The sequence below is a fragment of the Pongo pygmaeus genome, chromosome 12, assembly GCF_028885625.2.
Source record: "Pongo pygmaeus isolate AG05252 chromosome 12, NHGRI_mPonPyg2-v2.0_pri, whole genome shotgun sequence".
Taxonomy (NCBI): Eukaryota; Metazoa; Chordata; class Mammalia; order Primates; family Hominidae; genus Pongo; species Pongo pygmaeus.
In genome coordinates this window covers 45510915-45524527 of record NC_072385.2, presented here as the reverse complement: position 1 = coordinate 45524527, position 13613 = coordinate 45510915, and the positions used below count along the sequence as shown (strand labels likewise).

Below are 13613 nucleotides of genomic sequence, written 5' to 3'. Positions count from 1 at the left end.
GCTTATTAACTGCTTCTTTCTCATCCTTCATTTCTCAGTGTAGCATCTCTTCCTCAGGGAAATCTTCCCTGGGTGAAGTATAGATCAAATTATCTTATGCAATCATATCACTATGTTTTTTTTTTTTTTTTTTTTTTTTTTACAGGACCTATCTGAGTTTATAACTGTCACCTTTTTATCTTGGTTCTTCACTATACTTTAAGCTAAAACAATAGCAGAGGTGTTGTCTTATCTGCAGAGCTTACTATAATATCTTCCACCTTGTAGGCACTCAATATGTACATATTTGTTCAATGTATGAATGAATACATGTTAAAAATGCACAGTCCTTTATATCCAAAAATCTACTCATGTATTTTATCTCTACTTTGTTTTTTCCCGGTTACAGATTGTGTTCACCTATTGAAAATTAAAAATACATTTTGTTTATGTAAAAGATCAATAGAACTTAAAGATAATCACTGTGAGCAACTTAGAGTAAAAATTCAAAAAATGAAAAATAAGGCTAGTGTACTACAAAAGAGACTACCTGAAAAAGAAGAAATAAAATCGCAGTTAGATCATGAAACACTTGAATTGGAAAAAGAACTCTGTAGTTTGAGGTATGACCTAGTTTTAAATAAATGTTTGAACTATTTGTTTTATATTAAAGACGTATAAGGAGAAGTTTTGTAATTGTGAACTTTCCTTCTAGGATTTAACAGGGAAGAAAACTTCTTAATCTTATGAAGTGTGAAATTATTGGATATAATATCACAAGTTCTTAATTGTGAATACTTCTCTAATAATTAAATGCATATTCTTTTAAATCATAGTTTTAATGGCTGTATAGAATTTTGCCCTTTGGAAATCTCATTATTTAATCGATGAATTGAATTTTAGGTTTTAAAAAGTTTTTGTAATAATGCTACAGGGAACATCTTTTATATACACATAGTTTTCTACATTTCTAATTATTTACTTTGGCTAAATTCTTCTGGTTAAATATAGAAACTTTTTTAGATCTGTTTTAGATCTTTGATCAATATTTCTAAATTGTTCTTAAGAAAGTTTATATTAATTTATAATTCAACCAACAGAGTATAAAACAGACATTTTTCTTTACCAAGAATAATTATTTTAAAAATTATCAGCCGGGTGCAGTGGCTCACACCTGTAATCACAGGTAGGCCGAGGTGGGCAGATCACAAGGTCAGGAGTTTGAGACCAGTCTGCTCAACATAGTGAAATGCTATCTCTACTAAAAATACAAAAAATTAGCCAGGTGTGGTGGTTGCACCTGTAATCCCAGCTACTCAGGAGACTGAGGCAAGAGAATCGCATGAACCTGGGAGGCAGAGGTTGCAGTGAGCCGAGATTGCACCATTGCACTCCAGCCCAGCGATAGTATGAGACTCCCTCTGGAAAAAAAAAAAAAAATTATCCAGTTTTATTCTTAATATGCAGGGAATAAAAAGTAAAATGGAAAGTGATTACTGATTAGGTTATTCAACATCTCTCTCTCTGCTATGTAGATAAAATTAATTCAATTTTATGCTGAAGACATGTATTATTCTTTATTGTTTAATTAAATATTAGATCTTGTGTTGTTCCAAAACAGATTTTAAAATTGGTTATAAAATACATACTAATCAACAGGATAGATTGAAAGTGTTACCCAAAAAACAATCTTAAAAAGTGTAGGGTAACTAACATATTACATTCTTAACCTAGTCTTGGATTACAGTAATCTGCTGATATATGTTTCATAAAGACATCGAAAATGCTATCTTACAATGTAAATTATGTTTAGGGATACTTGCAATGAATGTTTCATGAAGATGAAACATTCTATTTCTAGTGAATGTATCAACTTGTTTATAAAAAGTAACTTTATGTTAATTAACTCTAAATGATTCATCCTAATTGAGGAGTAATTACTGTGTGAAGAAAAGATAATTTTTATCTTGTAACTTTACTGAATAATTTTCAACATCCTTTTTCATAATATTTGCTAGAGTTACTAGTAACAGAAACTTATGCAGGATGTTCTTTTATCAATACATTTCAACTTATACATGTCCTTTGGATGAGATTGAGGTGAGAAATTAAAAACATGAGAACTAGAAAGAAAAATAGTATTTAAGAACGTAGAAACTTTATTAGGATAATAAACCAACATATGAATGTTTTGTTTTCTAATATCAACAAAGAGAGTCAAACTCTGTAAGATATTTGAAGAGATTTATTCTGAGCCAAATATGAGTGACCGCGGCCCCCGACACAGCCCTCAGGAGGTCCTGAGAACAAGTGCCGAAGGTGGTCAGGGCACAGCTTGGTTTATTCATTTTAGAGAGGCATGAGACATCAATCAAATACATTTAAGAAATACAATGGTTTTGTTCAGAAAGGCAGGCCAACTCAAAGCTGGGGTTTCCAGGCTATAGGTAAATTTAAACATTTTCTGGTTGACAATTGGTTGAGTTTATTTGAAGACCTGGGATTAATGGAAAGAAATATTCAGGTTAAGATAAACGATTGTGGGGACCAAGTTTTATTGTGCAGAGGAATCTCTCAGCAGACTTCAGAGACAGCAGGTTATAAAATGTTTCTTATTGGACCCAAAAGGGTGCCTGGCTCTCAGCTGATTATGCCCTGGATCTGCATAGAAAGGAAGGAAAACAAAGGGGAAAGGGGGTTCTCTATAGAATGTGGATTTTTCCCACAAGAGACTTTGCAGGGCAATTTCAAGGCATGGCAAGGAAATATATTTTGGATTAAATATTTTCTTCCTTGTCTCATAATGTTATGCCAGAGTCAGATTGAAAAGCAAATCACAATATACAGGGTCAAATAAAACCCATCTGATGAGAATCCATGGTTTGTAGGGCATGACTCCCTGGACCCCTTAGGTAGGAATTTGGGCAAGATAAAAAATTAGAGCCTAGTCCTCACTGATAAGATAAATTCTAAGATAAGTATATTTACAGATTTGCCATACAGCAAGAAAAAAAGAAAATAAATGTTGAAGTGTTGCACCAAAAAGTTAGGGAAAAGTTAAGAATAACAGAAGAGCAATATAGGATAGAAGCTGATGTGACAAAACAAATTAAACTGGCTCTCAAATCAGCAGAGGTGGAATGGAAGACAGGAGGAAATAATTCAAATCAGGTAAATTAATGTTTGGTAAAACTTCATATTTCTACTCTTATTAATATTACTTATAATATCTCTTTCATTTAATGTATATTATTTAGGCCTAAACAATCCCCAAATTTTATTTCATCTTAAAAATGAATCATGGCATTTATAGCTACAATTATTTGTAATAAATCTTGAAATATTTTATTTTAGTTCAAAGGCCTTTTGAAAACAATGCTATTCTATAATATATACTTAATGATATTATAAGTATTTTGTTCCTAGTGACATAGTTCAGCATATTTTCCCCTATTTCATGTTAATTACATTTCAAATGTTATGGAAAAGAAATAAAAGTTATCACAATAGCAAATAATCTCATGATTTTCTAAGAAGAGCTTTAAAATTTAATTTTCTTGACTTTTGGTGTCTTGAAATAAAAGATTATTTTTGTATGTATATATCTACCTCAAAGAAGTTACTGATTTGGTGGAAGAGCACTAGGAGTAGAGTCAGAAAAGCTGGGAAAAATCCTGCAGCTTGCTTATATTTTTAACCTTTTGCTATAGAATTATAACTAAATGAGTTCATTGATTTGTGCATGTAAAAGTGCTTAGTACAATGCCTAGACTTATCATTTATCAATAAATGTCATTCTTAAAACTGACCATAAAATATTAGAAAAGTGGAATATCTATGCAATATTTTAGACAAAGGGAACTTAAAGAATTTGGAAAACATCATTCATGTGTCCAAATATCTGCCAAGCTAAGGCTGTCACTATAGGGAGAGGTATAGTTTAGATGTTAGAGTGTAAACCCAATTTTTTAATGTGGTCATAGTTATTAATTCTTTATGCCTTGCAATTTGTTGTAATTCAGTAAAAACCTTTTTTAATCCTGAAATTTAAAAAAATTATCTAGTGGTTTCTTTTTTGCTTTCATGGATTCACTGTCTTCAAATAAACTTTTGAACTTTGGGGAATTTATGCTATATGAAGTTTGAGGTTGTGACTCAACTTCTTTTTTCCCAGTTAGATATCCAGTTATGGTAACCTCTCATTGTATAAATGTACAGGTTATTATTTAATTTCAGAAGCAATCACGATATGTTATCCTATTGGATACTAGTTATAAGTTTTCTTTGTTTTACTTAGATTTCTGAAACTGATGAAAAAGAAGACCTGCTGCATGAAAACCGCTTGATGCAAGATGAAATTGCCAGGCTCAGGCTGGAAATAGACACAATAAAAAACCAAAACCTGGAAAAGAAATATTTAAAAGACTTTGAAATTGTGAAAAGAAAGCATGAAGACCTTCAAAATGCTCTAAAATGGAATGGGGAAACATTAGCAAAAATGATAGCCTGTTATAGTGGACAGCTTGCTGCTCTGATGGATGAAAACACAACGCTCCGTTCCAAGCTAGAGAAGGAAAGACAGAGCAAGCAAAGACTGGAAACAGAAATGCAATCATACTGTTGTAGACTGAATGCTGCTCTATGTGATCATGATCAAAGTCACTCATCAGAAAGAGACCAAGAGCTTGCTTTCCAGGGCACAGTAGATAAATGGTGTCATTTACAGGAAAATTTGAATTCTTGTGTTCTGATTCTTTCTCAGCAACTTTCTAAAGTTGAGAGTAAGTCCAGAGTCCTTGAAACTGAGCTCCATTACACAAGAGAGGCTCTGAAAGAAAAGGCTTTGGTTTTGGAACGCGTGCAAAGTGAGCTAAAGCAAAAACAGAGTCAAATGAAGGACATTGAAAACAGGTACAAAAGTGGATACAATACAATGGAAAAATGCATAGAAAAGCAGGAAATATTTTGTCAACTAAAAAAACAAAATATGTTGCTTCAACAGCAACTGGATGATGCTCACAACAAAGCTGACAATCAAGAAAAAGCAATACTTAATATTCAAGCCAGATGTGATGCTAGAGTACAAAACCTTCAAGCTGAATGCAGAAAGTGCCGTCTTTTACTAGAAGAAGACAATAAAAGTTGGTCAATGAAATGAATCATTTGAAAGAAAAAGAACGCCAATATGAAAAAGAGAAAGCAGAAAGAGAAGTATCAAGAAAAATAAGTATTTTTCAAACTTCCTGAAGTAAAATTTAAAGTAATATTTGGTTACAACTGAATGTTGGATCTAGTTGAATATAAAAAAGGATACATATGATAAATATATCTGCTATATCAGCTTAGAAACATTCCTTGTTTCCAGCAAGTCAAAGTTAGAACTGAGAAATGCTTTCCTGATTAAAGTCAAGTGTCACTTATAAAATTTTAAGTTACAAAATGTTAATATAGACTAATATTAATAATGTAGTCTTATACTGCTGAAATAATAATTTTAAGGTATTTATGTTGCAACATTTTAAGACCATGATAAATCAGATATATGGAAATGCTCATACCTAAAATGGTATTTTGAAATTGATTCAATTAAGTGGGGTACTTTGACAGTTAATTTCAGATTTCCTAGATGAACTGAAGTGTATTCCCTATTTCATAATTACTTTTCTTCAGTAGCTTTAAATATGTCTTAGTTGGTAAAATTTTGTTTTTCTTCATGTCAATTTGACTTAAATCTGAAACTATTTCAATCTTAAATTATGTATAGATATGATCATTCTATTCTTTAAAGGCATCTAATTTTACTTATAATATGGGGAAAATCCAGTAAATTTTAGCCAAATCATGTTTGATTTAATCTTCCCACTGGCATTTATAATTTACTTTCAGTTTTTAAATAAAAAATGTGCTCGTACTTTTTATTTCAAGGCTCAATTACTATCATTTGGATATAACTTTGTCCAGGACAAAGAGAGGCATAGCTATCTGTGATTTATTAGTTTGACACTGGATCCCCATTTTCAGACTAAGGAGGATTTCAGACTAACGAGGAGTGGCAGGATTCATGTAGAGTAGGAGTGGAGTGAGTAGGGAGGAGAGATACAGCAGCTGAGTCAGGGCGGGAGGTGGACGGCAGGTTACTTAGAGCATCTAAGGCCACTGGAATTTTACCTTTCTTCTGAGATAGACATCTATTGGAAGGATTTGAGCAGATAATTTAATGTGAGGAACTCTGAGGTTGATTTGAGTTTCTAATAAAAAAAAAAGGGAAATCATTCCACAATGTATAATTTACTACCATCAGTCTCACCTACATACTCATTTCTTTTTGAGACTTCAGAAGGTTTTTAAGCATTGCAGAGTCATCAGGGGAGGAATGACTAGTGGGCTGAATATGTTGTGTGAATAACAATACCAGTTTGGCAGGAAGATAACACCTTCTGTATCCTTAACGGGATTCAGTAATACACAGGAATGTGTACACATGAGGAAAAGAAGGTGAATCGGTCTGTGTGGTGATATTTTTCAAAGTGTATGCTTTAGAGTTAAATATTATTAATGGTTTAATAATAAGGTGATTTGTAAAATCAGTAACAAAAATAACATCTTATCAGGTAGCTGTGAGACAGCTTTAACAAGAACGAGATGATGTCTTAAACAAACAATCAGCAACAAAAGCTTTGCTGGATGCTTCATCACGTCACTGCATCTATTTAGAAAATGAGATGCAGGATTCAAGGAAGAAATTAGACCAGATGAGAAGTCAAGTATGTATGAAACTTTGCACGCCAACAACTGTTAATCTGTAGCTAGTTAACTAATATAAAGTTTTTTGGGGTACTAATTTTAGTGGATGGCTTTCTTTTGTATTTTTATTATAATTAATTTTATTAAAATTTTATAGTGGATGGCTTTCTTTTGTATTTTCCTTATTATTAATTTTATTAAAATTTTATTATAATGCACCTATATCTTAATCTCTGGCTTTCATTCTGCCATTTTTTATACATGTATTTTTTTCTTAAATATTTAACCTTAGGAAAGTTGAGAATTATGCATCATTTCTCACAGAAGTTGAGAGAGTTCTTTTTTCCTGTTAAACAGTCTATTTTTAATGATTTCGCTATTGGCATGGTGAGGCAAGCCAGATTAATTCAGAGGATAATGTCTAATGGAATGTTTCAGAAAATTATCTTATTTTTAGTCTCTACTTTTCTGAATGTATAAAGAACCTGTGTATACTTATTTCATAGATTTCAGGTTAACTTGTTCAGAAAGGCCATTTTACTGAATAAATTTTTATTTCGATGAAAATCCTTACTCTCTTTGTATTGGGCTCAGAGAGCACACTCTGTCTCTATATGAATATGGACAGTTAGCATTTGCCAACATGTATCTATTTTCTCTTATTTGTAGAAAAAGCTAAACTAAAAAGGGGATTATAGAAGGTCAGCAAAGGATAGGTTTGAGATGTTTGGGTTGGTTAAGTGGGCATTTAGACAACAAGGCTTCTCCTTTGGCATGTTTAATGGACATCTTTGCAGTTTAAGATGACACTTTTAAATTACTTCTCTCCTAATGACGACTTGAGTCCTGCTATTCAATGGGAGAGTCAATAAGATCCTGTAGGATCTTATTTGGAACTGACTTTGTCGACTTTAATTTTATTCCTGCTTGTTTTTAAATTTTCTTGTTGTTTCCCTAGAAAGGAAAGATGACGCTTAGTTTTAAATATTTAAAAATGTGCAAGTTGCTTTGCTATAATAAAACTAAATGCATACATACAAAAAATAAAATTATAGTTGATGTGGTAGTGTTTGGAATTCAAAATATAAATGCTTAGCATGAGGTAATCCTTTATCTTTCCACATTTTACCAGTTTGTAAGTTTGAGCATGTAACTGATAAAATGTAATTCAAAAGCAAGAAGAATGTTGTGTTTTAGTCCTAGAGCAGGGGTCTGTGAACTTTCTGTAAAGGGCCAGATAGTATTATTTAAGGCTTTGTGAGCCATAAGATCCTTGTTGCAATAACTCAGCCCTGCAGTTATAGCACAAAAGTAGCCATGAACAATATGCAGATTGAAGGGGTGTAGCAGTGTCCCACTAAAATTAATTACAAAACACAGGTAATGGGATGATTTCTCCTAGATTATGACCTTTTTTAAATGAAAAAGATTGTGATAGTCTAAAATATTTTATATATATTTTGTTGATTCATTCATCTACTGATGGACATTTAGGTCATTTCCAAATGTAATTTTTAAAAATTCTTTGTTTTAGCTTCAAGAAATACAGGATCAACTTTTACAGCTACTATAAGATGTACTAAGGAGATGGAAGGCGACGCACAAAAGTAAAATTTGAAGCAGCACACAAAATAACTTGAGTATTTATAAAGCAAAAGAGCACTGTAGTATGAAAATTGTATCAGTTATAATAATGTCTTTGTGAAGCCAAAAAAGTTTCATTTGTAAGCTATATTGAAATATATCATTTTTCTACATTATTCCTAAATTTTGCATATTATCAACAAAGCACAGGTAGAAAAATGACACAGTAGCCCAATGGCACAGTAGCCCATCTACTTTTGTAATCGCTAAGAATTTGTGTAATTATACCTTCAGAAGTTTGTTTAGAATTTACATGATTTAAAAAAAATTATGTGTGAGAGTAATTATTTTAAAATGCACCTTTTAGGGTTGAAGTAGAAAATGCCATGATGAGAAAAACTATTAAAAAACAGGATGACCAAATTGAGTGGCTTGAGAAAATCCTGCAGCGTTCAAGTTTGGTAAGCTGATCTCTTAATTTCTGTCATACTGAAAAGGAATTTTATTTTTCCAGTAGGACAGGTTAAATATCCCTTGTCCAAAATGCTTGGGACCAAAAGTAGATTTTTTTCAGATTTTTGAATATTTGTATATACCTAATGAAATATCTTGGGGATGGTACCTGAGTCTAAACATGAAATTCATTTATGTTTTATATATACCTTATGCACATAGCCTGGAGGTAATTCTCTACAATGTTTTACAGTGATTTTTTGCAGGTAACAAAGTTTTTACTGTTTTCACCAGAGCCTGTCACATGAGGTCAGGTGTGGAACGTTGCAGCTGTGGTGTCATGTCCGTGCTCAAAAAGTTTCAGATTGTAGAGCATTTTGGATTTCAGATTTTTAGATTAGGGATGATCAATCTACAGTACAGATGCTCCTTGACTTACAGTGGGTTTACATGATAATGTCTCTTGTTTGACTGAAACATTATAAGTAATATTTGATTTATTTCAGATGCCGCAGGTGTTCAAGAGCTAGATGAAGGTATGTTGCCAAAATTTCTGAATTAAATTCAAATCATTGATTTCTGAAATAAATAGTGAACGGTATTCCTCTCAATTGCTTGGTTAATAAATGCTACATTAAATATTTTTTCTTACACACATCTAGTGAAAGATGTGAAAACATAAAACATTCATAGTGAAGAATGTACTTATGCTTTGTTAATTCATCATGTTCCATAGCTTTAAAAAAATCACAAGAAGTCTGTGTATCCCTTTTTTTCTGGCCCTACACTTTTCTTCTGCCACCGCTATAGAACTGTCAGCTTGCACACTGAAACTGTTCTCAGAAAACAAAGGCATCATCAACTTCTCAAGGTTAAGGCAGTGATTTAAGGCTAACAGACCCCACACTCGTGTGATAATAATTAGTTAAGCAATTACAGGTCACAAGCAATCACTTGACCAGTGACATTTTAAATCTCTAGGCACTGACTTTGTCATTGGTTTACTTTTGCCCCTGGGAAAAGTTGAAAATTCCTTAGCATGGAATCAAAACTCTCACATCAGTGTGGTTCTTGTCAAGTTATTCAGCCTTATCTTTCACCACTTACCATACTCTGCACCTTTGTTCTAGCATCCAGCCAAACTAGACTACATGGAGCTCCACAGTGATCATCTTCACCTCCAGCTCTTTGTATTTACTTCTTCCCTCTATCCTACATGTGTTTTCCTTCCCTTTCAGATATCAACCTGTGAATTGCCTCTACCAAAAAGCCTACAATATTGACACAGGTCACAGTGGCTATGACCTGGGCTAGTATCCCTTCTATGTCTTCCAATAAGTGCTGTCTTATGCCTGTCATTGTATGTATGACTCTGTATGGGAATTGCCTGTTTGTTTTTTCAGATTATAGCATACAGTTGTTGAGGCGTGGACCATATCATCTTTATCTTGTAATTCCAGTGCTTGTCCTAGTACCTTAGCACATGGTTGCTAAATACATGAATGAAGAATGAGAAACCAGAAGCTCTGATACTTAACTGCCATGATAATGAATTCAGTGTGCAACTATGGGCAAATTATATTTAATAGTAATTGCATATTGTACATATTTTTCATTCTTATTAACACTGATAAACTTTTCAACTTATACTGAGTTTAATAAAATTGTATTACTAGGCTGTTAACGTGATATTTTGTTTCCCATTAAATGCGTGACATGCAAAGATGTTTATTAAATGAAAATATTTTTGTATCTTTTATTTCTGATGAAAATTTATATCGTGTTTTAAATGATGTTTCTTGGCCTCTTTAACTTTTTATTTTTTTATTATTTTTTTTTTAAGATGGAGTCTGGCTCTGTCGCCCAGGCTGGAGTGCAGTGGCGCAATCTTGGCTCACTGCAAGCTCCGCCTTCCGGGTTCACGCAGTTCTCCTGCCTCAGCCTCGCGAATAGCTGTGACTACAGGTGCCCGGCTAGTTGTTTTTTGTATTTTTAGTAGAGACGGGGTTTCTCCGTGTTAGCCAGGATGGTCTCCATCTCCTGACCTTGTGATCTGCCTGCCTTGGCCACCCAAAGTGCTGGGATTAGAGGCGTGAGCCACTGCACCGAGCCTGAAAATCTTATTACCTAAATAACTTCCCACTCCACTCACACCCACAATCTTTCTATAATCCACATTCTCTCCTGAGACAAGAGCTTGGGAAGTTCCGTCTTCTCTGCAGGCCTGAGGGAGGACCAGGCTTTGGAGGGAAGGCCCTGGTGGGCCTTCGGAGGAAGTGGAAGGTGGGAAAGCGCACTTCTACCAGGCTGCAGTGCATTTGGCTGCATGTATCGTGAACTGAGCATAGTGGAGAATGGATTTTGTCATCTTGGACTTCTTATGAAGTTCAAGCAAAGAGGTGGCTGGTGTTGGTCGAACAGCTGTCAGCATCTGGGCTTCTATTTTTGCCATCTCTTTGGCCATGAAGTCCTTGTCCAAGGCAGGAAGAGGAGGTGTCAATGTAGTGGATGTGGTGGCACCCTGCCCAGGTTACCTGTTCAAGCCAAGGCATTCCCTACAGCTGCTGGGGAGAGCAGCTGCTACAGATGCCTTCACCCCTGCCTGGGAACTACCGGCTGATGTGAGAGACGAAGGCTCTGCCCACTTGACTTAAGGCAGGGCAGCTGCAGGGCCAGCCAGCTCCAGAGCTCCCTGAAGTGTCAGCCACAGCCTCAGTTGCAGCCTCATTGCCAGCCAGCTTTTCCCACTGCCCCATCCTGCCTCCCTCATCTGTCCCAGGTGCATCTCCCGAAAGCCTCCACAGTAAACGTCCTGCATGCACAGGGCTCTCTGTCTCAGAGTCTGTCCCTGGAAAGTCAGTCTAAGACAGCCAGCTGTATCTGACCACCATATCAGGAAAGCAACCCCAGCCCTGGAGCAGACCTTGGCTTCTCTCTCAGTGGCCAGAATTGAGCCCTGGCTGCCAGGGAGCCCAGGTACAGTACAATCTCAGGAGTATGCTAGCAAAGGAGAAGGCAGGAATGGGTGTCCGGAGCACTGACTGTCACAGAAGTTTCAGACACATTTAATTTATCAAATCACCTGAGAAGACAGAATGCCCCGGGACAGTTAATGTTCCTGGGATGATGTTTTGCATGTTCTGGTAAACTGGGTCTCTCCTTTGAAAACGTCTTATGGCTAAAGGCAGAGATGAGGAAGAAAAGGTGGAGAAATACAGAGGTTGGCATTTAAGAAGCGTTGATCCAAGTGTTGACTGCAATGTGTTCTGGATGTGAAATCTAGGCTTTTCCTCATCTGTCAGATGAGGACGTGATGCATCTGAGGAGTGGCTGTGACCCAACAAGGGAGGCAGCATTGTCATTGTGCTAAGCAGGGCTCAGGATGGCCAGGCAGGAATGAGGCTGGGAGGAGAGGACTGGGGAGTAGGGTGGAGTTCCTCGGGGCCTGTGGCAGGCAAGGCAGGGCAGGGAGGAGACAAGCCAGAGATACTCCACCTGGCTAGAATCTCCCACAGGCGTGGCCCAAGGCCCAGAAACTGGGGTGGAATGAGGGTGGACTCTGGTCAGTGGGACTCAGTAAGGTGGGTTGGAACCAGTGAGCAGGGGATGGAGATCCTAAATGTGGACTCAGAAATCAGTGTGTTTCCTGGACCCTCCTGACAAGTAAGTTAGAACAGGAGAGGCATCTATGTGGGGCCTTGACTCACCCCAGGTATTTTGCCACTAGTTCCAGCATTCCTTCTCTGAGAACACAAACATACTTGGGAGATAGAGGGGTTTACAATCCCATTTCATACCTATAGACAGAGTCCTGGGCCACTGAATCAGTAAAATTTATGGTGATTAAGCCTCTGCACGGGGGTGGTCCAGTATCACCATGGAAACATCACATCCTTCTCCCAGCCCAGGAAGTGATGTAGGGTGATGGGTAGGCACGGTGTCAGGAATCAGGCTTGGACAGAGGCATGTGCAGCACTGGAGATGACTGATGGAGCGAGAGAGAGGCTCTGGAGCAAGGGAGCTCATCACCTGCTGGTGTCCCAAGGAGGACCAGATCCAACTGAGTGAATCTAGCAACACAAATTAGGATCTCAGCTCTGCAGATTTGGGGGAGGAACTGGTAATGCTCCCTCGTAGTCCCTCCCTTTGAACAGGAGCTGGCCTTTGACTCTCAAGTCCAGCATCTAGTTATTACTGAGATGTGCTTCCCTGCAGATTCCTTCTGGGGTGGGAAGTAGGGCTGCTAGTTTCTCTGCGGCAAACCCCAGAGATTAGGATATTGTTTGTTTTTCATATTTTAACATTTTATTGTGCTTTTTCCTCTATCTTTTAAAGATCAGAGCCCAGTTATTGGCCAAAGCAGAGCCTCTGGCTCTCCTGGACAAAGCTGCCAGTCAGAGCTGCTTGCTCGGTGTGGGGCATCTGGTGTGGCAGGTGGGACTCTGTGTTTCAAGGTACTGCACCCCGGTGCCCAGCACATGCTGGGGCCTCAGGAGATGGTTGTAGGATATCTGGGTCTAAGTTTCCCCCAAAGCCAACCCTGAGACAAGACTTGGGTGCAGGATCCTGGGAAGTCCAGGGGAAACCACTGGTGCAGCACCTGGAAAGGAGAAAGCCCGTGAAGTTTACCCCAGAGCCCACTCCAGCTGGAGCCTCTGAGGAGCCTGTGGAGAGCCTCGGGGTGTTCCCTTCAGAAGACGAGAGCCTAGGGAGACCCCTACACTGAGAGGAGGGCTGCCCCTCAAGGCAGAAAGGTAGCAGCACTGCAACAGCTGCAGGTGCACTCTGGGGGCCCAGGCTGAGCCTCTAGTGTCTGTACAGGGGATGGGAGGCCAGTGTTTGTTGAGACTTGG

At 37.0% G+C, this 13613-nt stretch overlaps 1 pseudogene; it reads left to right on the top strand.

The window, feature by feature from the left end:
• The window catches only part of LOC129025026 (ankyrin repeat domain-containing protein 36B-like), a 36364-nt pseudogene extending 25886 nt beyond the window's left edge, over positions 1-10478 (top strand).
• Positions 10479-13613: the final 3135 nt, after the last annotated feature.